Raw genomic sequence first — 21,459 nt, 5'->3', positions numbered from 1 at the left:
CCCTGTCTGCCCTCTCTGCTTCTAAAAGGCTTTTAGCATTGGAAAATAAAACCCACGTGGGGGCCCGGCTGCTGCCCACGCCCAGGGAGGTGCTCAGTGCTGCCACCCGGTGTGTAACGGCCGGCAGTGCAGCCGTGCCGCGGCGTGTGCCGCCCCGTGGGAGCTCAATGCTGCCACCCGGTGTGTAACGGCCGGCAGTGCAGCCGTGCCGCGGCGTGTGCCGCCCCGTGGGAGCTCAATGCTGCCACCCGGTGTGTAACGGCCGGCAGTGCTGGCGGAACGAACGTTTTTCTGACAGCTCTTGGAGGAACATTTCTGTACAGGTGTTCCCCAGGGCTCCTCAGCTGCTCAGAACTCAACGTGTTGTCTTGGAGGGGAATAAAAACCATGGAAAGCTGAGCGTGAGGTGACAACGCAGGCGCCGCCCCCGCCAGCGTGGCGCCGCCCCCGCCAGCGTGGCGCCGCCCCCGCCAGCGTGGCGCCGCCCCCGCCAGCGTGGCGCCGCCCCCGCCAGCGTGGCGCCGCCCCCGCCAGCGTGGCGCCGCCCCCGCCAGCGTGGCGCCGCCCCCGCCAGCGTGGCGCCGCCCCCGCCAGCGTGGCGCCGCCCCCGCCAGCGTGGCGCCGCCCCCGCCAGCGTGGCGCCGCCCCCGCCAGCGTGGCGCCGCCCCCGCCAGCGTGGCGCCGCCCCCGCCAGCGTGGCGCCGCCCCCGCCAGCGTGGCGCCGCCCCCGCCAGCGTGGCGCCGCCCCCGCCAGCGTGGCGCCGCCCCCGCCAGCGTGGCGCCGCCCCCGCCAGCGTGGCGCCGCCCCCGCCAGCGTGGCGCCGCCCCCGCCAGCGTGGCGCCGCCCCCGCCAGCGTGGCGCCGCCCCCGCCAGCGTGGCGCCGCCCCCGCCAGCGTGGCGCCGCCCCCGCCAGCGTGGCGCCGCCCCCGCCAGCGTGGCGCCGCCCCCGCCAGCGTGGCGCCGCCCCCGCCAGCGTGGCGCCGCCCCCGCCAGCGTGGCGCCGCCCCCGCCAGCGTGGCGCCGCCCCCGCCAGCGTGGCGCCGCCCCCGCCAGCGTGGCGCCGCCCCCGCCAGCGTGGCGCCGCCCCCGCCAGCGTGGCGCCGCCCCCGCCAGCGTGGCGCCGCCCCCGCCAGCGTGGCGCCGCCCCCGCCAGCGTGGCGCCGCCCCCCCGCGTGGCGCCGCCCCCCTCCCGCGTGGCACCGCCCCCCCCAGCGTGTCACCGCCCCCCCCAAGCCTGAACCCCACCCCCCAGCATGGCACCGCCCTCAACAACATGGCGCCAGATGCTTTAAAATGGCTCAGTGCAGGGTCGTGGCTGGTAGAGGTTGGAGCTCTTCTGCTGTGTCCCAGGTCAGTGCCAGTCTCTGCTGCTTTGTGGGGTTTCTCTATAGCAGCCGCTGGAGCTGCGCGGGGCTTGGGGGGGTGGCCACCGGCGGGGCAGCGCGGGGCTTTTGGGGGGGGGGGCGTGTCCGGGCTTGGCCGGTGGGGCTCTGCGGGGATGGCGGCTGCTGCCTCAACCGTGCCCAGAGGCCCCGTGGGAGCTCAATGCTGCCACCCGGTGTGTAATGGCCGGCAGTGCAGCCGTGCCGCGGCGTGTGCCGCCCCGGGGGAGCTCAGTGCTCACCCCTGTGTGTAATGGCCGGCAGTGCAGCCGTGCCGCGGCGTGTGCCGCCCCGGGGGAGCTCAGTGCTCAACCCTGTGTGTAATGGCCGGCAGTGCAGCCGTGCCGCGGCGTGTGCCGCCCCGTGGGAGCTCAATGCTGCCACCCTGTGTGTAATGGCCGGCAGTGCAGCCGTGCCGCGGCGTGTGCCGCCCCGGGGGAGCTCAATGCTGCCACCCGGTGTGTAATGGCCGGCAGTGCAGCCGTGCCGCGGCGTGTGCCGCCCCGTGGGAGCTCAATGCTGCCACCCTGTATGTAATGGCCGGCAGTGCTGCCGTGCCGCGGCGTGTGCCGCCCCGGGGGAGCTAATTTCTGCAGCCTAACTGCGCTGAATGCTCGAAAATTCTTAGGGGAAGAGCGGAGAGCTTGAGTCGAGCGTCATTATGGGTCCAGCGCCTGCGCCCTAGCCCGGCTCTGCTCGCGCCAGGGGGGCAGCGTCCCGGTGGTCGCTATGGATACGGCGCCTGCGCCGCAGCGGGTCCGGTCCCGGTGTCGCTGCCGGCCCGGGACTCCCAGGTGTGTTCCTTCCGGCGTCTGAAGGTGGTCTGGGGCCATCGGCAGGGCTTTTGGGGGTGACGGAGGAGGTCTGGGGACACCTAAAAGGGTCTGGGGATATGTAAAGTTCTGGTGGGGCCATCTGAAAGGATCAAGGGTCGTGGAGAGGCAGCTGGGCACCTCCGACGGACCCTTTGGGAGGTCTCTGCAGGCTCCCGTGGGAGCTGGGGGTGTCTCGGGGTGGGTTTGGGTTTGGGTTTGGGTTTGTGCTGCAAACAGCGTTGATAATGACTTAGAGAAAGACACACAAGAGACTCAGTAAGTCTCTTGTATCGTGCTTCTATTCTGGCGCCTGACACAGGTAGGATCATTTCAAAAGAGCTGTGTGTCTTCAGAGAGGTTTGGGCAAACTTTTATACAAAAAGTTATCTGTCTATAATGACAGAGGTCCAGATGCTGCCTATCTATACAAAGCTTATCTATCTAAAAGAGCAGAAGTACACATATCATGCAGGTGTCCTTTATCTTATACAAAAGAGCATCTTGTCCAAGACTAACAGAAGTGAATCACTGACAAATCCTGTTATTCCTTCTCTATCCAAACGCTGTCTGCCAGCCCCTCTCCCCCTCCCTGCGTCCCAGCATTTCAGCTAACAAGCGGAAAATTCTTATCAACTCTGTGGTTCTGTTAATGAGACTTTTCTGTTCGTCAATTCCCCCCTTTCTCACAGCCAACAGTATATTCCTATACTATATTTTCTTAAGGCAAACTTTGGACCCAGGCTTTCTGAGCTATCTTTCCCATGCTGACAATTGTGGAAGGTACTCTCAGATGTAGTCACCCAGTCTGATGCCCCCCAAGTCCAATTCATTGAGGCTTCCCCAAATAAAGGGGTCCTCATTTGGCCTCGAGGAAGTTCAGTGCATATCCAACAGTTAGAGAGATTAGTTTGCAAAGCCAATTCTTGCCTAACGTGTAAGTACATATTGCCTTCCCATCCCTCAATTTCCTTGCTGTGCTGCAAAGATTTTGAGGGGAATTTCTAGGTATTAACTACAGCCAGGGCAATCCTTCAAGTGCCCTAGGAATGCAGTGAAAACCTTTTGGGAATTGTTCCTGCTCTGGTACTCCTCAAGCTATGAGGAGCTCTTCAGGGCAGCTCCAAGGTTAGGTTTGGATTCTCCTGGAGTCTCACACAGAACGAGTCTCACGATTCCAGTGGTCTAATTTCATAGCTGCATTTTCTTCTCTCTGCCTAGGTGACAGGACGACCTCACTAATGAAGAGAGATAGCCTGAGCTCTGCAGGAACCTTGAACCCAAGCAGCCAGTGCCTTCTGTGAGTACAAGCTGTCCTTGCTCAACGTGGAACTAGTTGAGCGCTGAAGCCAGACCACGCCATAATTCCCTCAGCTTCCTCTTCTGCAGATTAAACAGTCCCAGTTCCTTCAGCCACTCCTCATAAGACTTGTTATCCAGACCCCTCACCATCTTTGTGGCCCTTCTCTGGACTCACTCTCTCACAAGGGGTGTCCTGGGGAACACCACTCGTGCCCGGCCGTCCACCGGCTGGGTTTAACTCCGTTCCCCACTGCTCTTGGGGCCCAGCCATCCATCCTGTTCTGCTGTCCAGCAGTCCCTTTGAAAAACAATCCATCTGAAAAAAGAAGTAGCAGAGAAGGAAAGCTGAAGCTGCAAAGATTGCAGTCCCCTCAGTTCTGGTTGTAGCCAGGTGGGGGTTGGTCTCTTCTCCCAGGCAAGCAGCACCAGAGCAAGAGGACACAGTCTCAAGCTGTGCCAGGGGAGGTTTAGGCTGAATGTTAGGAAGAGGTTTACAGCTTGGCCAAAGACTCTTCTGATCCCTGTCTTCTGGTCGTGACCAGCAGCGTGCACGGGTGGCCAAGAAGGCCACTGGCAACCTGGCCAATATCGGGAACAGTGTGGCCAGCAGGAGCAGGGAGGTCATTCTGCCCCTGCACTTGGCACTGGTTAGGGCACACCTTGAGTCCCGTGTCCAGTTCTGGGCCCCTCCGTTTAAGCAAGACGTTGAGTTGCTGGAAGGAGTCCGGAGAAGGGCAACAAAGCTGGGGAGGGGTTTGGAGCACAGGCCTGTGAGGAGCGGCTGAGGGAGCTGGGGTTGCTTAGCCTGGAGAAGAGGAGGCTCAGGGGAGACCTTCTTGCTCTCTGCAACTCCCTGAAGGGAGGTTGTAGCCAGGTGGGGGTTGGTCTCTTCTTCCAGGCAAGCAGCAGCAGAACAAGAGGACACAGTCTCAAGCTGTGGCAGGGGAGGTTTAGGCTAGAGGTTAGGAAGAGGTTCTGCACAGAGAGAGTGATTGCCCATTGGAGTGGGCTGCCCAGGGAGGTGGTGGAGTCACCATCTTTGGAGGTGTTCAGGAGGAGACTGGATAGGGTGCTTGGTTGCATGGTTTAGTTGATTAGGTGGTGTTGGATGATAGGTTGGACACGATGATCTTGAAGGTCTCTTCCAACCTGGTCCGGTCCATTCCATTCCAACACCATCTAATCAACTAAACCACGGCACTGAGTGCCTCATCCAGTCTCTTTCTAAACACTTCCAGTGATGGTGACTCCACCACCTCCCTGGGCAGCACATTCCAAAGGCCAATCTCTCTTTCACCCTGCTCTATTCTATTCTATGAAGACCTTCTTCCTAACATCCAGGTTTAATTGGTGAGAGCCACAGACTTGGTTGCTGCCACCCGCTGCTAAGGGGTCTGAGTGGCCCCCAAATGGGGTTTGGAGGCAGGTAAAGGTTTCTTTTGGCGTGTGAAGGGGTTTTGTGGGCATCTAGAAGGGGTGTGGAGCCCCCTGAAAGGGTCTGGGATAGTGTCAGGGGGTTCTGGGCTGGTCTACCAGCGGGTCTGGGGACATTAGAAGCGTCTGGGGGTACCTAAAACGGAGCTGAGCGTATCAGATGGGGGGTTTGGGTGCCTCCAAAGGGGTTTTGTGGGCATCTAAGTTGGGGAATCTGGGGGGGTCCTGAAGGAGTTGGGGGGTTCTCCTCAAGCTATGAGCAGACACACAGACAGCTGTTAACGGACTTTCTTTGATCATTCCAGGTCTGGTGTGCTGGGACTGGCAGGACCTTCCTGAGCTGTCCACGTACAGTTTCTGTCGACACTCTTCAGCTCGTACATCCGGTTTGCTGACAGAGGGTGTGGGGTTTGTGGGGCCCGGCAGCGAGACTTTTCCAAAGAGGAGCTCTTCAGGGCAGCTCCAAGGTTAGGTTTGGATTCTCCTGGAGTCGCACACAGAACGAGTCTCACGATTCCAGTGGTCTAATTTCATAGCTGCATTTTCTTCTCTCTGCCTAGGTGACAGGACGACCTCACTAATGAAGAGAGATAGCCTGAGCTCTGCAGGAACCTTGAACCCAAGCAGCCAGTGCCTTCTGTGAGTACAAGCTGTCCTTGCTCAACGTGGAACTAGTTGAGAGCTGAAGCCAGACCATACCTTAATTCCCTCAGCTTCCTCTTCTGCAGATTAAACAGTCCCAGTTCCTTCAGCCACTCCTCGTAAGGCTTGTTATCCAGACCCCTCACCAGCTTTGTGGCCCTTCTCTGGACTCACTCTCTCACAAGGGGTGTCCTGGGGAACACCACTCGTGCCCGGCCGTCCACCGGCTGGGTTTAACTCTGTTCCCCACCGCTCTTGGGGCCCAGCCATCCATCCTGTTCTGCTGTCCAGCAGTCCCTTTGAAAAAAAATCCATCTGAAAAAAGAAGTAGCAGAGAAGGAAAGCTGAAGCTGCAAAGATTGCAGTCCCCTCAGTTCTGGTTGTAGCCAGGTGGGGGTTGGTCCCTTCTCCCAGGCAAGCAGCACCAGAGCAAGAGGACACAGTCTCAAGCTGTGCCAGGGGAGGTTTAGGCTGGATGTTAGGAAGAAGGTCTTCATAGAATAGAATAGAGCAGGTTGAAAGAGAGATTGGCCTTTGGAACGTGCTGCTCAGGGAGGTGGTGCCCAGGGAGTCACCATCACTGGAAGTGTTTAGAAAGAGACTGGATGAGGCACTCAGTGCCATGGTTTAGTTGATTAGATGGTGTTGGAATGGAATGGAATAGAATAGAATAGAATAGACCAGACCGAGTAGGAAGAGACCTTCAAGATCATCGTGTCCAACCTATCATCCAACACCACCTAATTAACTAAACCATGCAACCAAGCACCCTATCCAGTCTCCTCCTGAACACCTCCAAAGATGGTGACTCCAGCACCTCCCTGGGCAGCCCATTCCAATGGGCCATCACTCTCTCTGTGCAGAACCTCTTCCTAACCTCTAGCCTAAACCTCCCCTGGTGCAGCCTGAGACTGTGTCCTCTTGTTGGGCCCGGTGATGATCAAAGTTCTTTTCCAAGCTGCTTACTCCTGTTTGGTTTTATTCTCCTGCATGAATTGTCAGTTCAAAGCACTCGAGAGAAATGGTGTGATGGCTGTGCTGCAAAGCATCAGACTGGGGACCGAAAGACAACCTCCTGTGGATCGATGTACCGGGATATTCCAGGAACCTCTGTGCTGCCATAGACCTGGACTTAAACTCGTTCCAGATGCCGCGGTGTGTTCCACATGACAATTGCACTCGGCACGTGAAGAGTGGCCAAGAGACTTCCCTTGTTTCCTTTGTGGAAGGCTTTTGTGTGTCCCCCGGCCCCGGGGGCCGTGTTCCTCTCGGGCAGGCTGCGGACGAGGCTGCCCTCGGCAGCAGGCGTGCCGCAAGCGGAGCGGCGAAGCTGTGTTCCTGGCAGTTCTCTCTCCGCCTGGATCAGCACGAAGGTGCCGGCCGACAAGGACTTGCACTGACACAGGGTCAGAGAGCTGAGAGCACCAAAGGGTTTAATTGGTGAGAGCAACAGACTTGGTTGCTGCCACCCGCTGCTAAGTGGCCCCCTAATGGGGTTTGGAGGCAGGTAAAGGTTTCTTTTGGCGTGTGAAGGGGTTTTGTGGGCATCTAGTAGGGGTGTGGAGCCCCCTGAAAGGGTCTGGGATAGTGTCAGGGGGTTCTGGGCTGGTCCACCAGCGGGTCTGGGGACATTGGAAGCATCTGGGGGTACCTAAAGTGGAGCTGGGTGTTTCAGATGGGGGGTTTGGGTGCAACCAAAGGGGTTTTGTGGGCATCTAAGTTGGAGAATCTGTGGGGGTCCTGAAGGAGTTGGGGGGTTCTCAGTGAGGTTTTGGAGTCTCTATGGAGTCCCTGTTGTATCTTGGGTCTGCCGTGGGATTGGTAGTGACTGGGTGCTCCGGTTTTGGTGGCTCCAGGGCAGCAGGTACCCACAGGGCTGTGCCTTGCTTTATGTTCCCCAGCTGTGGGCCAAGCAGGAGCCCCAGGGGAAGGGAATTTCAGCATGTGGCGGGTGATAGTGGAGGCGACTTCCTGACAAAATGGCTTTGGGGGTTTGGTTAGGTCTTGTTTTTATGGTTGACTCACTCTTGCTTTCTTTCCTTTTTTTTCAGGGAGCTTAACTGCTTTGCCTGAGGACCAGTTGCAGATTTGTATTCGGCCTCAGCCACAAGCCCTGACACGGAGCGGGGTGCTTTGGTGTCAGATTGTGGAGCTGTTGGAAACCCAATTGCTCACTGAAAAAAAGAAAAGGAATAATTTGTCATAAAAAAATCCCCACAGTTCCTGTAAGCTTTCGAGTTCCTACTTAATAATATAAAGCAGTTTGTGGTTTGGTTGGTTTGGTTTTTTTCTTGTTGTGCTGCAAAGATTTTGATAGGAATTTCTAGGTATTAACTACAGCCAGAGCAAGCCTCTACTTGCCCTGGGAACGCAGTGAAAACCTTTTGGGAATTGGTTCTGCTCTGTTACTCCTCAAGCTATGAGCAGACGCACAGACAGTTGTTAACAGAGTTTCTTTGTGCATTCCAGGTCCGGTGTGTTCAGACCGGCAGGATCTTCCTGGGCCATCCGATTACGGTTTCCGTTGACACTTTTCAGCCCTTACATCCGGTTTGCCGACCGAGGACGTTGGTTTGTGGGCCCTGGCAGCGACAGTTTTCCAAAGAGGAGCTCTAAGGCCAGCTGCAAGGTTAGGTTTGGATTCTCCTGGGGTGCCTGTGCTTGAAAGCCCCCCAGAGGCCGTGCAGAGTGGTGCTCGCAGTAGCTCTGTGCAAGTCTGCCGTGGGCTCAGGAGGCCAGTATCTAGAGAGAGGGAAGGACAGAGACACTTCTAAGACAGTTTTAAAGAAATAATTATGAGAAGAGGCAAATTAATTCTGGGGACTCATGTGATATATCTGTTTAAGAGAAAAAAAAATGAAGGAGGTTTCTGACCATAACCAGGCTGACAAAGCACAGTAATGTGGTTTCCTATGGGATTCAACTCCTCCTGCATTGCACAGGACACTTCAACAGCTGTCCTGACGAGCTATAAGTAATGAACTTAATCCACCCTGTGCGAGCAATGGGGCAAAAGATTACAAAATCCATGTATGCAGTTGAGATGTGTTACGTTGGGACGCCCAGGATACACCTGATCAAGCTCTCCTAGTGTTTAGACGCAAGATGGAAGAAGGAAGGGGGAAGACAGAGCAGAAGGTCTATTTAAATATGAAACTCCTAGGCTGAAAGAAAAGAAAAACATTTTAAAGAGCACTCAGTGAGACTCTGTCACCAGCATAGCTAATCACAGAATCACTGAGTGTTAGGGGTTGGAAGGGACCCCAAAATAGCATCCGGTCCAACCCCTGTGCCAGTGCAGGATCACCTGGGGCAGGTTTTGAATGTCTCCAGAGACTCCACTAACTCTCTGGGCAGCCTGCTCCCGGGCTCTGGCACACACAGTGAAAAGGTTTTCCCTTCTGTTCCTGCGGAACTTCCTCCTTTTATTCGTCGGACGCAGCAGAGCCGCTGGGTCGTGTTGCTGCGGCAAGGTGACCACCCTGTAGTTCAGGGCCTGGGTCTGTGCCTTCATGGCAGCCTGTTCCCTTGGCACCCTGTCAGCTTAACAGCCCTGTACTCGGGGCCTGTGTGACGAGTTGTGGAGCCCTCCATCCCCCTTCTGTCCCCAGCAGCAGCCCAAGGTCCCTGTAAGCAGGGCTGGGGAGGCTGCTTTAGGCAGCTAACAGGAACCAACCTTGCCTGGCCCTTAGGGGGCTGAGGTCAGTCCCTGGGCTCCTGAAGAGGTGGTGTTGCGCTGCTGCCAGGAGGGCCGGCCCGTAGGTGGGGCACGGGCCAGAGCCTGTGGCTCTCTGTGGGGCTTTTTGGGGGTGCTGCTGAGGCCTCACTCTGTCCTGTTGGCATCCTTTGTCAGGGTAGCCAGATCCTAGGCCCGATGTCTATCGTTAGCTCAATCGCAGAATTTCCTCGTCTGCTGTTCCTGTCCGTAAATTTTTGCCAGTGCTTCTGTAATAAAAAGGTTTTTATTTCTCCTGTAACTTGCAAGCTGGTGACCTCCTTAGGAGCACCACTGTGTTGTTCACAAAGTTCTTTGCTGTTGCAAAGCTGGGAGAAGTGTGAGGTTCAGCTGATGAAGTTTCTCTCTTTAGGAGTGTCTGCTCAGCCGTCCTCTTCCTGGATCTCGGAGCTTTGTCTCTCCCTGTTTGCGGTGCCCCGACAAGGACTTGTGCCGACACATCCTCGGGAAGCTGAAACCACCAAAGGGTTTAATGGGTTTGAGACAAAATTCACCCAACTCCTTCTGCGGTGGTGTACGGGAAAGAGTCGGTAGGGGAAGCCGCAGGACAGCCTGCAGCAAAGCTCAGGACTTGTTCCCTCGCCTCTGCCTTCTGCACGTCTCCTCGTCGGCCGCCTGTAAGCGAGACGCTTCACCAGCTGGCTTGTTTGAATTCAGCAAAGTTATGGCATGGAAGTTACCTGGTAGGAGTCGTTGCTAAACAGATGCAGTTGAAGCTTTGTATCTTCCGTTCTCTCTACTAGTTATTCTAATCTTGCCCTGTTGGTTTAGCCCATCAGTTTTCATGTTCTCTTCATGTATTAGTAGCAGAAGAAAGGGCCCCTTGATTCCAGTATTTCTTGCTGTAGTTCAGAGGTAGAGTTGGCTTTCCCTCTGACCTTTTACACTTTTACTTTGTGTTAAGTGGAACCCAAAACTGAATAGGATACTTTGTGTAAAGCTTGAGCAGCCCTTAACTTTTGAATTATTATACTGCATGCACTACTGCTTTGCAACATTCACAGGACTGTGGTGGTGTCAGATAGTTCACTTGCATTTAGCTCCTCAGGGGCCAGGCCTTCCTTTGGGCTGATAGTCTTGGCCAAAGCTGCAATGTTCAGTCCTTGCTGTGAAAGGCAGGAGGTGCTGGCTGGGCAGTTTGCTTTATTTTGTGCCTTTTTGGGGGTGAATCAAAGGGAGTGGGGGGATTGTGGGTGGGCTGGTTCTGCCACGTGGGGCAGGGGGCTGCTGCAGCAGAGGAGCAGGTGAGCGAGGGCTGGGGGCCCCCCCCTAAAGTGCTGAAAATTCTCCGAGGGGACCACACTATCTGTAAAAGTGTAAGTACTGGGGTGAGGCGAGGCGGAGGCAAACCTCTGGTTTGCAGCTGGAGAGGGAGGGCTTGGAGTGACTGGTGCGTAAGAAAGCTTTGGAAACGACCCCTGTCTGCCCTCTCTGCTTCTAAAAGGCTTTTAGCATTGGAAAATAAAACCCACGTGGGGGCCCGGCTGCTGCCCACGCCCAGGGAGGTGCTCAGTGCTGCCACCCGGTGTGTAACGGCCGGCAGTGCAGCCGTGCCGCGGCGTGTGCCGCCCCGTGGGAGCTCAATGCTGCCACCCGGTGTGTAACGGCCGGCAGTGCAGCCGTGCCGCGGCGTGTGCCGCCCCGTGGGAGCTCAATGCTGCCACCCGGTGTGTAACGGCCGGCAGTGCTGGCGGAACGAACGTTTTTCTGACAGCTCTTGGAGGAACATTTCTGTACAGGTGTTCCCCAGGGCTCCTCAGCTGCTCAGAACTCAACGTGTTGTCTTGGAGGGGAATAAAAACCATGGAAAGCTGAGCGTGAGGTGACAACGCAGGCGCCGCCCCCGCCAGCGTGGCGCCGCCCCCGCCAGCGTGGCGCCGCCCCCGCCAGCGTGGCGCCGCCCCCGCCAGCGTGGCGCCGCCCCCGCCAGCGTGGCGCCGCCCCCGCCAGCGTGGCGCCGCCCCCGCCAGCGTGGCGCCGCCCCCGCCAGCGTGGCGCCGCCCCCGCCAGCGTGGCGCCGCCCCCGCCAGCGTGGCGCCGCCCCCGCCAGCGTGGCGCCGCCCCCGCCAGCGTGGCGCCGCCCCCGCCAGCGTGGCGCCGCCCCCGCCAGCGTGGCGCCGCCCCCGCCAGCGTGGCGCCGCCCCCGCCAGCGTGGCACCGCCCCCGCCAGCGTGGCGCCGCCCCCGCCAGCGTGGCGCCGCCCCCCCAAGCCTGAACCCCACCCCCCAGCATGGCACCGCCCTCAACAACATGGCGCCAGATGCTTTAAAATGGCTCAGTGCAGGGTCGTGGCTGGTAGAGGTTGGAGCTCTTCTGCTGTGTCCCAGGTCAGTGCCAGTCTCTGCTGCTTTGTGGGGTTTCTCTATAGCAGCCGCTGGAGCTGCGCGGGGCTTGGGGGGGTGGCCACCGGCGGGGCAGCGCGGGGCTTTTGGGGGGGGGGGCGTGTCCGGGCTTGGCCGGTGGGGCTCTGCGGGGATGGCGGCTGCTGCCTCAACCGTGCCCAGAGGCCCCGTGGGAGCTCAATGCTGCCACCCGGTGTGTAATGGCCGGCAGTGCAGCCGTGCCGCGGCGTGTGCCGCCCCGGGGGAGCTCAGTGCTCACCCCTGTGTGTAATGGCCGGCAGTGCAGCCGTGCCGCGGCGTGTGCCGCCCCGGGGGAGCTCAGTGCTCAACCCTGTGTGTAATGGCCGGCAGTGCAGCCGTGCCGCGGCGTGTGCCGCCCCGTGGGAGCTCAATGCTGCCACCCGGTGTGTAATGGCCGGCAGTGCAGCCGTGCCGCGGCGTGTGCCGCCCCGGGGGAGCTCAATGCTGCCACCCGGTGTGTAATGGCCGGCAGTGCAGCCGTGCCGCGGCGTGTGCCGCCCCGTGGGAGCTCAATGCTGCCACCCTGTATGTAATGGCCGGCAGTGCTGCCGTGCCGCGGCGTGTGCCGCCCCGGGGGAGCTAATTTCTGCAGCCTAACTGCGCTGAATGCTCGAAAATTCTTAGGGGAAGAGCGGAGAGCTTGAGTCGAGCGTCGCTATGGGTCCAGCGCCTGCGCCCTAGCCCGGCTCTGCTCGCGCCAGGGGGGCAGCGTCCCTGTGGTCCCTATGGATACGGCGCCTGCGCCCTAGCCCGGCTCTGCTCGCGCCAGGGGGGCAGCGTCCCGGTGGTCGCTATGGATACGGCGCCTGCGCCGCAGCGGGTCCGGTCCCGGTGTCGCTGCCGGCCCGGGACTCCCAGGTGTGTTCCTTCCGGCGTCTGAAGGTGGTCTGGGGCCATCGGCAGGGCTTTTGGGGGTGACGGAGGAGGTCTGGGGACACCTAAAAGGGTCTGGGGATATGTAAAGTTCTGGTGGGGCCATCTGAAAGGATCAAGGGTCGTGGAGAGGCAGCTGGGCACCTCCGACGGACCCTTTGGGAGGTCTCTGCAGGCTCTCGTGGGAGCTGGGGGTGTCTCGGGGTGGGTTTGGGTTTGGGTTTGGGTTTGTGCTGCAAACAGCGTTGATAATGACTTAGAGAAAGACACACAAGAGACTCAGTAAGTCTCTTGTATCGTGCTTCTATTCTGGCGCCTGACACAGGTAGGATCATTTCAAAAGAGCTGTGTGTCTTCAGAGAGGTTTGGGCAAACTTTTATACAAAAAGTTATCTGTCTATAATGACAGAGGTCCAGATGCTGCCTATCTATACAAAGCTTATCTATCTAAAAGAGCAGAAGTACACATATCATGCAGGTGTCCTTTATCTTATACAAAAGAGCATCTTGTCCAAGACTAACAGAAGTGAATCACTGACAAATCCTGTTATTCCTTCTCTATCCAAACGCTGTCTGCCAGCCCCTCTCCCCCTCCCTGCGTCCCAGCATTTCAGCTAACAAGCGGAAAATTCTTATCAACTCTGTGGTTCTGTTAATGAGACTTTTCTGTTCGTCAATTCCCCCCTTTCTCACAGCCAACAGTATATTCCTATACTATATTTTCTTAAGGCAAACTTTGGACCCAGGCTTTCTGAGCTATCTTTCCCATGCTGACAATTGTGGAAGGTACTCTCAGATGTAGTCACCCAGTCTGATGCCCCCCAAGTCCAATTCATTGAGGCTTCCCCAAATAAAGGGGTCCTCATTTGGCCTCGAGGAAGTTCAGTGCATATCCAACAGTTAGAGAGATTAGTTTGCAAAGCCAATTCTTGCCTAACGTGTAAGTACATATTGCCTTCCCATCCCTCAATTTCCTTGCTGTGCTGCAAAGATTTTGAGGGGAATTTCTAGGTATTAACTACAGCCAGGGCAATCCTTCAAGTGCCCTAGGAATGCAGTGAAAACCTTTTGGGAATTGTTCCTGCTCTGGTACTCCTCAAGCTATGAGGAGCTCTTCAGGGCAGCTCCAAGGTTAGGTTTGGATTCTCCTGGAGTCTCACACAGAACGAGTCTCACGATTCCAGTGGTCTAATTTCATAGCTGCATTTTCTTCTCTCTGCCTAGGTGACAGGACGACCTCACTAATGAAGAGAGATAGCCTGAGCTCTGCAGGAACCTTGAACCCAAGCAGCCAGTGCCTTCTGTGAGTACAAGCTGTCCTTGCTCAACGTGGAACTAGTTGAGCGCTGAAGCCAGACCACGCCATAATTCCCTCAGCTTCCTCTTCTGCAGATTAAACAGTCCCAGTTCCTTCAGCCACTCCTCATAAGACTTGTTATCCAGACCCCTCACCATCTTTGTGGCCCTTCTCTGGACTCACTCTCTCACAAGGGGTGTCCTGGGGAACACCACTCGTGCCCGGCCGTCCACCGGCTGGGTTTAACTCCGTTCCCCACTGCTCTTGGGGCCCAGCCATCCATCCTGTTCTGCTGTCCAGCAGTCCCTTTGAAAAACAATCCATCTGAAAAAAGAAGTAGCAGAGAAGGAAAGCTGAAGCTGCAAAGATTGCAGTCCCCTCAGTTCTGGTTGTAGCCAGGTGGGGGTTGGTCTCTTCTCCCAGGCAAGCAGCACCAGAGCAAGAGGACACAGTCTCAAGCTGTGCCAGGGGAGGTTTAGGCTGAATGTTAGGAAGAGGTTTACAGCTTGGCCAAAGACTCTTCTGATCCCTGTCTTCTGGTCGTGACCAGCAGCGTGCACGGGTGGCCAAGAAGGCCACTGGCAACCTGGCCAATATCGGGAACAGTGTGGCCAGCAGGAGCAGGGAGGTCATTCTGCCCCTGCACTTGGCACTGGTTAGGGCACACCTTGAGTCCCGTGTCCAGTTCTGGGCCCCTCCGTTTAAGCAAGACGTTGAGTTGCTGGAAGGAGTCCGGAGAAGGGCAACAAAGCTGGGGAGGGGTTTGGAGCACAGGCCTGTGAGGAGCGGCTGAGGGAGCTGGGGTTGCTTAGCCTGGAGAAGAGGAGGCTCAGGGGAGACCTTCTTGCTCTCTGCAACTCCCTGAAGGGAGGTTGTAGCCAGGTGGGGGTTGGTCTCTTCTTCCAGGCAAGCAGCAGCAGAACAAGAGGACACAGTCTCAAGCTGTGGCAGGGGAGGTTTAGGCTAGAGGTTAGGAAGAGGTTCTGCACAGAGAGAGTGATTGCCCATTGGAGTGGGCTGCCCAGGGAGGTGGTGGAGTCACCATCTTTGGAGGTGTTCAGGAGGAGACTGGATAGGGTGCTTGGTTGCATGGTTTAGTTGATTAGGTGGTGTTGGATGATAGGTTGGACACGATGATCTTGAAGGTCTCTTCCAACCTGGTCCGGTCCATTCCATTCCAACACCATCTAATCAACTAAACCACGGCACTGAGTGCCTCATCCAGTCTCTTTCTAAACACTTCCAGTGATGGTGACTCCACCACCTCCCTGGGCAGCACATTCCAAAGGCCAATCTCTCTTTCAACCTGCTCTATTCTATTCTATGAAGACCTTCTTCCTAACATCCAGGTTTAATTGGTGAGAGCCACAGACTTGGTTGCTGCCACCCGCTGCTAAGGGGTCTGAGTGGCCCCCAAATGGGGTTTGGAGGCAGGTAAAGGTTTCTTTTGGCGTGTGAAGGGGTTTTGTGCGCATCTAGAAGGGGTGTGGAGCCCCCTGAAAGGGTCTGGGATAGTGTCAGGGGGTTCTGGGCTGGTCTACCAGCGGGTCTGGGGACATTAGAAGCGTCTGGGGGTACCTAAAACGGAGCTGAGCGTATCAGATGGGGGGTTTGGGTGCCTCCAAAGGGGTTTTGTGGGCATCTAAGTTGGGGAATCTGGGGGGGTCCTGAAGGAGTTGGGGGGTTCTCCTCAAGCTATGAGCAGACACACAGACAGCTGTTAACGGACTTTCTTTGATCATTCCAGGTCTGGTGTGCTGGGACTGGCAGGACCTTCCTGAGCTGTCCACGTACAGTTTCTGTCGACACTCTTCAGCTCGTACATCCGGTTTGCTGACAGAGGGTGTGGGGTTTGTGGGGCCCGGCAGCGAGACTTTTCCAAAGAGGAGCTCTTCAGGGCAGCTCCAAGGTTAGGTTTGGATTCTCCTGGAGTCGCACACAGAACGAGTCTCACGATTCCAGTGGTCTAATTTCATAGCTGCATTTTCTTCTCTCTGCCTAGGTGACAGGACGACCTCACTAATGAAGAGAGATAGCCTGAGCTCTGCAGGAACCTTGAACCCAAGCAGCCAGTGCCTTCTGTGAGTACAAGCTGTCCTTGCTCAACGTGGAACTAGTTGAGAGCTGAAGCCAGACCATACCTTAATTCCCTCAGCTTCCTCTTCTGCAGATTAAACAGTCCCAGTTCCTTCAGCCACTCCTCGTAAGGCTTGTTATCCAGACCCCTCACCAGCTTTGTGGCCCTTCTCTGGACTCACTCTCTCACAAGGGGTGTCCTGGGGAACACCACTCGTGCCCGGCCGTCCACCGGCTGGGTTTAACTCTGTTCCCCACCGCTCTTGGGGCCCAGCCATCCATCCTGTTCTGCTGTCCAGCAGTCCCTTTGAAAAAAAATCCATCTGAAAAAAGAAGTAGCAGAGAAGGAAAGCTGAAGCTGCAAAGATTGCAGTCCCCTCAGTTCTGGTTGTAGCCAGGTGGGGGTTGGTCCCTTCTCCCAGGCAAGCAGCACCAGAGCAAGAGGACACAGTCTCAAGCTGTGCCAGGGGAGGTTTAGGCTGGATGTTAGGAAGAAGGTCTTCATAGAATAGAATAGAGCAGGTTGAAAGAGAGATTGGCCTTTGGAACGTGCTGCTCAGGGAGGTGGTGCCCAGGGAGTCACCATCACTGGAAGTGTTTAGAAAGAGACTGGATGAGGCACTCAGTGCCATGGTTTAGTTGATTAGATGGTGTTGGAATGGAATGGAATAGAATAGAATAGAATAGACCAGACCGAGTAGGAAGAGACCTTCAAGATCATCGTGTCCAACCTATCATCCAACACCACCTAATTAACTAAACCATGCAACCAAGCACCCTATCCAGTCTCCTCCTGAACACCTCCAAAGATGGTGACTCCAGCACCTCCCTGGGCAGCCCATTCCAATGGGCCATCACTCTCTCTGTGCAGAACCTCTTCCTAACCTCTAGCCTAAACCTCCCCTGGTGCAGCCTGAGACTGTGTCCTCTTGTTGGGCCCGGTGATGATCAAAGTTCTTTTCCAAGCTGCTTACTCCTGTTTGGTTTTATTCTCCTGCATGAATTGTCAGTTCAAAGCACTCGAGAGAAATGGTGTGATGGCTGTGCTGCAAAGCATCAGACTGGGGACCGAAAGACAACCTCCTGTGGATCGATGTACCGGGATATTCCAGGAACCTCTGTGCTGCCATAGACCTGGACTTAAACTCGTTCCAGATGCCGCGGTGTGTTCCACATGACAATCGCACTCGGCACGTGAAGAGTGGCCAAGAGACTTCCCTTGTTTCCTTTGTGGAAGGCTTTTGTGTGTCCCCCGGCCCCGGGGGCCGTGTTCCTCTCGGGCAGGCTGCGGACGAGGCTGCCCTCGGCAGCAGGCGTGCCGCAAGCGGAGCGGCGAAGCTGTGTTCCTGGCAGTTCTCTCTCCGCCTGGATCAGCACGAAGGTGCCGGCCGACAAGGACTTGCACTGACACAGGGTCAGAGAGCTGAGAGCACCAAAGGGTTTAATTGGTGAGAGCAACAGACTTGGTTGCTGCCACCCGCTGCTAAGTGGCCCCCTAATGGGGTTTGGAGGCAGGTAAAGGTTTCTTTTGGCGTGTGAAGGGGTTTTGTGGGCATCTAGTAGGGGTGTGGAGCCCCCTGAAAGGGTCTGGGATAGTGTCAGGGGGTTCTGGGCTGGTCCACCAGCGGGTCTGGGGACATTGGAAGCATCTGGGGGTACCTAAAGTGGAGCTGGGTGTTTCAGATGGGGGGTTTGGGTGCAACCAAAGGGGTTTTGTGGGCATCTAAGTTGGAGAATCTGTGGGGGTCCTGAAGGAGTTGGGGGGTTCTCAGTGAGGTTTTGGAGTCTCTATGGAGTCCCTGTTGTATCTTGGGTCTGCCGTGGGATTGGTAGTGACTGGGTGCTCCGGTTTTGGTGGCTCCAGGGCAGCAGGTACCCACAGGGCTGTGCCTTGCTTTATGTTCCCCAGCTGTGGGCCAAGCAGGAGCCCCAGGGGAAGGGAATTTCAGCATGTGGCGGGTGATAGTGGAGGCGACTTCCTGACAAAATGGCTTTGGGGGTTTGGTTAGGTCTTGTTTTTATGGTTGACTCACTCTTGCTTTCTTTCCTTTTTTTTCAGGGAGCTTAACTGCTTTGCCTGAGGACCAGTTGCAGATTTGTATTCGGCCTCAGCCACAAGCCCTGACACGGAGCGGGGTGCTTTGGTGTCAGAATGTGGAGCTGTTGGAAACCCAATTGCTCACTGAAAAAAAGAAAAGGAATAATTTGTCATAAAAAAATCCCCACAGTTCCTGTAAGCTTTCGAGTTCCTACTTAATAATATAAAGCAGTTTGTGGTTTGGTTGGTTTGGTTTTTTTCTTGTTGTGCTGCAAAGATTTTGATAGGAATTTCTAGGTATTAACTACAGCCAGAGCAAGCCTCTACTTGCCCTGGGAACGCAGTGAAAACCTTTTGGGAATTGGTTCTGCTCTGTTACTCCTCAAGCTATGAGCAGACGCACAGACAGTTGTTAACAGAGTTTCTTTGTGCATTCCAGGTCCGGTGTGTTCAGACCGGCAGGATCTTCCTGAGCCATCCGATTACGGTTTCCGTTGACACTTTTCAGCCCTTACATCCGGTTTGCCGACCGAGGACGTTGGTTTGTGGGTCCTGGCAGCGACAGTTTTCCAAAGAGGAGCTCTAAGGCCAGCTGCAAGGTTAGGTTTGGATTCTCCTGGGGTGCCTGTGCTTGAAAGCCCCCCAGAGGCCGTGCAGAGTGGTGCTCGCAGTAGCTCTGTGCAAGTCTGCCGTGGGCTCAGGAGGCCAGTATCTAGAGAGAGGGAAGGACAGAGACACTTCTAAGACAGTTTTAAAGAAATAATTATGAGAAGAGGCAAATTAATTCTGGGGACTCATGTGATATATCTGTTTAAGAGAAAAAAAAATGAAGGAGGTTTCTGACCATAACCAGGCTGACAAAGCACAGTAATGTGGTTTCCTATGGGATTCAACTCCTCCTGCATTGCACAGGACACTTCAACAGCTGTCCTGACGAGCTATAAGTAATGAACTTAATCCACCCTGTGCGAGCAATGGGGCAAAAGATTACAAAATCCATGTATGCAGTTGAGATGTGTTACGTTGGGACGCCCAGGATACACCTGATCAAGCTCTCCTAGTGTTTAGACGCAAGATGGAAGAAGGAAGGGGGAAGACAGAGCAGAAGGTCTATTTAAATATGAAACTCCTAGGCTGAAAGAAAAGAAAAACATTTTAAAGAGCACTCAGTGAGACTCTGTCACCAGCATAGCTAATCACAGAATCACTGAGTGTTAGGGGTTGGAAGGGACCCCAAAATAGCATCCGGTCCAACCCCTGTGCCAGTGCAGGATCACCTGGGGCAGGTTTTGAATGTCTCCAGAGACTCCACTAACTCTCTGGGCAGCCTGCTCCCGGGCTCTGGCACACACAGTGAAAAGGTTTTCCCTTCTGTTCCTGCGGAACTTCCTCCTTTTATTCGTCGGACGCAGCGGAGCCGCTGGGTCGTGTTGCTGCGGCAAGGTGACCACCCTGTAGTTCAGGGCCTGGGTCTGTGCCTTCATGGCAGCCTGTTCCCTTGGCACCCTGTCAGCTTAACAGCCTTGTACTCGGGGCCTGTGTGACGAGTTGTGGAGCCCTCCATCCCCCTTCTGTCCCCAGCAGCAGCCCAAGGTCCCTGTAAGCAGGGCTGGGGAGGCTGCTTTAGGCAGCTGACAGGAACCAACCTTGCCTGGCCCTTAGGGGGCTGAGGTCAGTCCCTGGGCTCCTGAAGAGGTGGTGTTGCGCTGCTGCCAGGAGGGCCGGCCCGTAGGTGGGGCACGGGCCAGGGCCTGTGGCTCTCTGTGGGGCTTTTTGGGGGTGCTGCTGAGGCCTCACTCTGTCCTGTTGGCATCCTTTGTCAGGGTAGCCAGATCCTAGGCCCGATGTCTATCGTTAGTTCAATCGCAGAATTTCCTCGTCTGCTGTTCCTGTCCGTAAATTTTTGCCAGTGCTTCTGTAATAAAAAGGTTTTTATTTCTCCTGTAACTTGCAAGCTGGTGACCTCCTTAGGAGCACCACTGTGTTGTTCACAAAGTTCTTTGCTGTTGCAAAGCTGGGAGAAGTGTGAGGTTCAGCTGATGAAGTTTCTCTCTTTAGGAGTGTCTGCTCAGCCATCCTCTTCCTGGATCTCGGAGCTTTGTCTCTCCCTGTTTGCGGTGCCCCGACAAGGACTTGTGCCGACACATCCTCGGGAAGCTGAAACCACCAAAGGGTTTAATGGGTTTGAGACAAAATTCACCCAACTCCTTCTGCGGTGGTGTACGGGAAAGAGTCGGTAGGGGGAGCCGCAGGACAGCCTGCAGCAAAGCTCAGGACTTGTTCCCTCGCCTCTGCCTTCTGCACGTCTCCTCGTCGGCCGCCTGTAAGCGAGACGCTTCACCAGCTGGCTTGTTTGAATTCAGCAAAGTTATGGCATGGAAGTTATCTGGTAGGAGTCGTTGCTAAACAGATGCAGTTGAAGCTTTGTATCTTCCGTTCTCTCTACTAGTTATTCTAATCTTGCCCTGTTGGTTTAGCCCATCAGTTTTCATGTTCTCTTCATGTATTAGTAGCAGAAGAAAGGGCCCCTTGATTCCAGTATTTCTTGCTGTAGTTCAGAGGTAGAGTTGGCTTTCCCTCTGACCTTTTACACTTTTACTTTGTGTTAAGTGGAACCCAAAACTGAATAGGATACTTTGTGTAAAGCTTGAGCAGCCCTTAACTTTCGAATTATTATACTGCATGCACTACTGCTTTGCAACATTCACAGGACTGTGGTGGTGTCAGATAGTTCACTTGCATTTAGCTCCTCAGGGGCCAGGCCTTCCTTTGGGCTGATAGTCTTGGCCAAAGCTGCAATGTTCAGTCCTTGCTGTGAAAGGCAGGAGGTGCTGGCTGGGCAGTTTGCTTTATTTTGTGCCTTTTTGGGGGTGAATCAAAGGGAGTGGGGGGATTGTGGGTGGGCTGGTTCTGCCACGTGGGGCAGGGGGCTGCTGCAGCAGAGGAGCAGGTGAGCGAGGGCTGGGGGCCCCCCCCTAAAGTGCTGAAAATTCTCCGAGGGGACCACACTATCTGTAAAAGTGTAAGTACTGGGGTGAGGCGAGGCGGAGGCAAACCTCTGGTTTGCAGCTGGAGAGGGAGGGCTTGGAGTGACTGGTGCGTAAGAAAGCTTTGGAAACGACCCCTGTCTGCCCTCTCTGCTTCTAAAAGGCTTTTAGCATTGGAAAATAAAACCCACGTGGGGGCCCGGCTGCTGCCCACGCCCAGGGAGGTGCTCAGTGCTGCCACCCGGTGTGTAACGGCCGGCAGTGCAGCCGTGCCGCGGCGTGTGCCGCCCCGTGGGAGCTCAATGCTGCCACCCGGTGTGTAACGGCCGGCAGTGCAGCCGTGCCGCGGCGTGTGCCGCCCCGTGGGAGCTCAATGCTGCCACCCGGTGTGTAACGGCCGGCAGTGCTGGCGGAACGAACGTTTTTCTGACAGCTCTTGGAGGAACATTTCTGTACAGGTGTTCCCCAGGGCTCCTCAGCTGCTCAGAACTCAACGTGTTGTCTTGGAGGGGAATA

The 21,459-nt window shown here is 56.1% G+C and overlaps 2 long non-coding RNA genes across 3 annotated transcripts; both read left to right on the top strand.

Annotated features, from left to right (window-relative positions):
- The first annotated feature begins 1,290 nt into the window (after positions 1 to 1,290).
- On the top strand, positions 1,291 to 10,725 carry LOC137443564 (uncharacterized). Of its 2 annotated transcripts, none has more exons than XR_010987934.1 (8): positions 1,291 to 1,351; positions 3,417 to 3,495; positions 5,237 to 5,398; positions 5,492 to 5,570; positions 6,576 to 7,080; positions 7,625 to 7,798; positions 8,043 to 8,202; positions 9,662 to 10,725. It is a non-coding gene; the product is annotated as an uncharacterized lncRNA (long non-coding RNA). The 2 variants fall into 2 exon arrangements; XR_010987933.1 differs by lacking the exon at positions 1,291 to 1,351 and adding an exon at positions 2,023 to 2,177.
- Positions 10,726 to 11,572: 847 nt separating this feature from the next.
- LOC137443563 (uncharacterized) lies at positions 11,573 to 21,078 on the top strand. Its single transcript, XR_010987932.1, has 8 exons — positions 11,573 to 11,636; positions 13,770 to 13,848; positions 15,590 to 15,751; positions 15,845 to 15,923; positions 16,929 to 17,433; positions 17,978 to 18,151; positions 18,396 to 18,555; positions 20,015 to 21,078. It is a non-coding gene; the product is annotated as an uncharacterized lncRNA (long non-coding RNA).
- The last annotated feature ends 381 nt before the right edge of the window (positions 21,079 to 21,459 follow it).

The sequence above is a fragment of the Melanerpes formicivorus genome, unplaced genomic scaffold (genome assembly GCF_026170545.1).
Source record: "Melanerpes formicivorus ecotype bairdi unplaced genomic scaffold, bMelFor1.0.p_v2 SCAF_10, whole genome shotgun sequence".
Classification (NCBI taxonomy): domain Eukaryota; kingdom Metazoa; phylum Chordata; class Aves; order Piciformes; family Picidae; genus Melanerpes; species Melanerpes formicivorus.
This window is presented reverse-complemented; position numbering and strand designations above follow the sequence as displayed.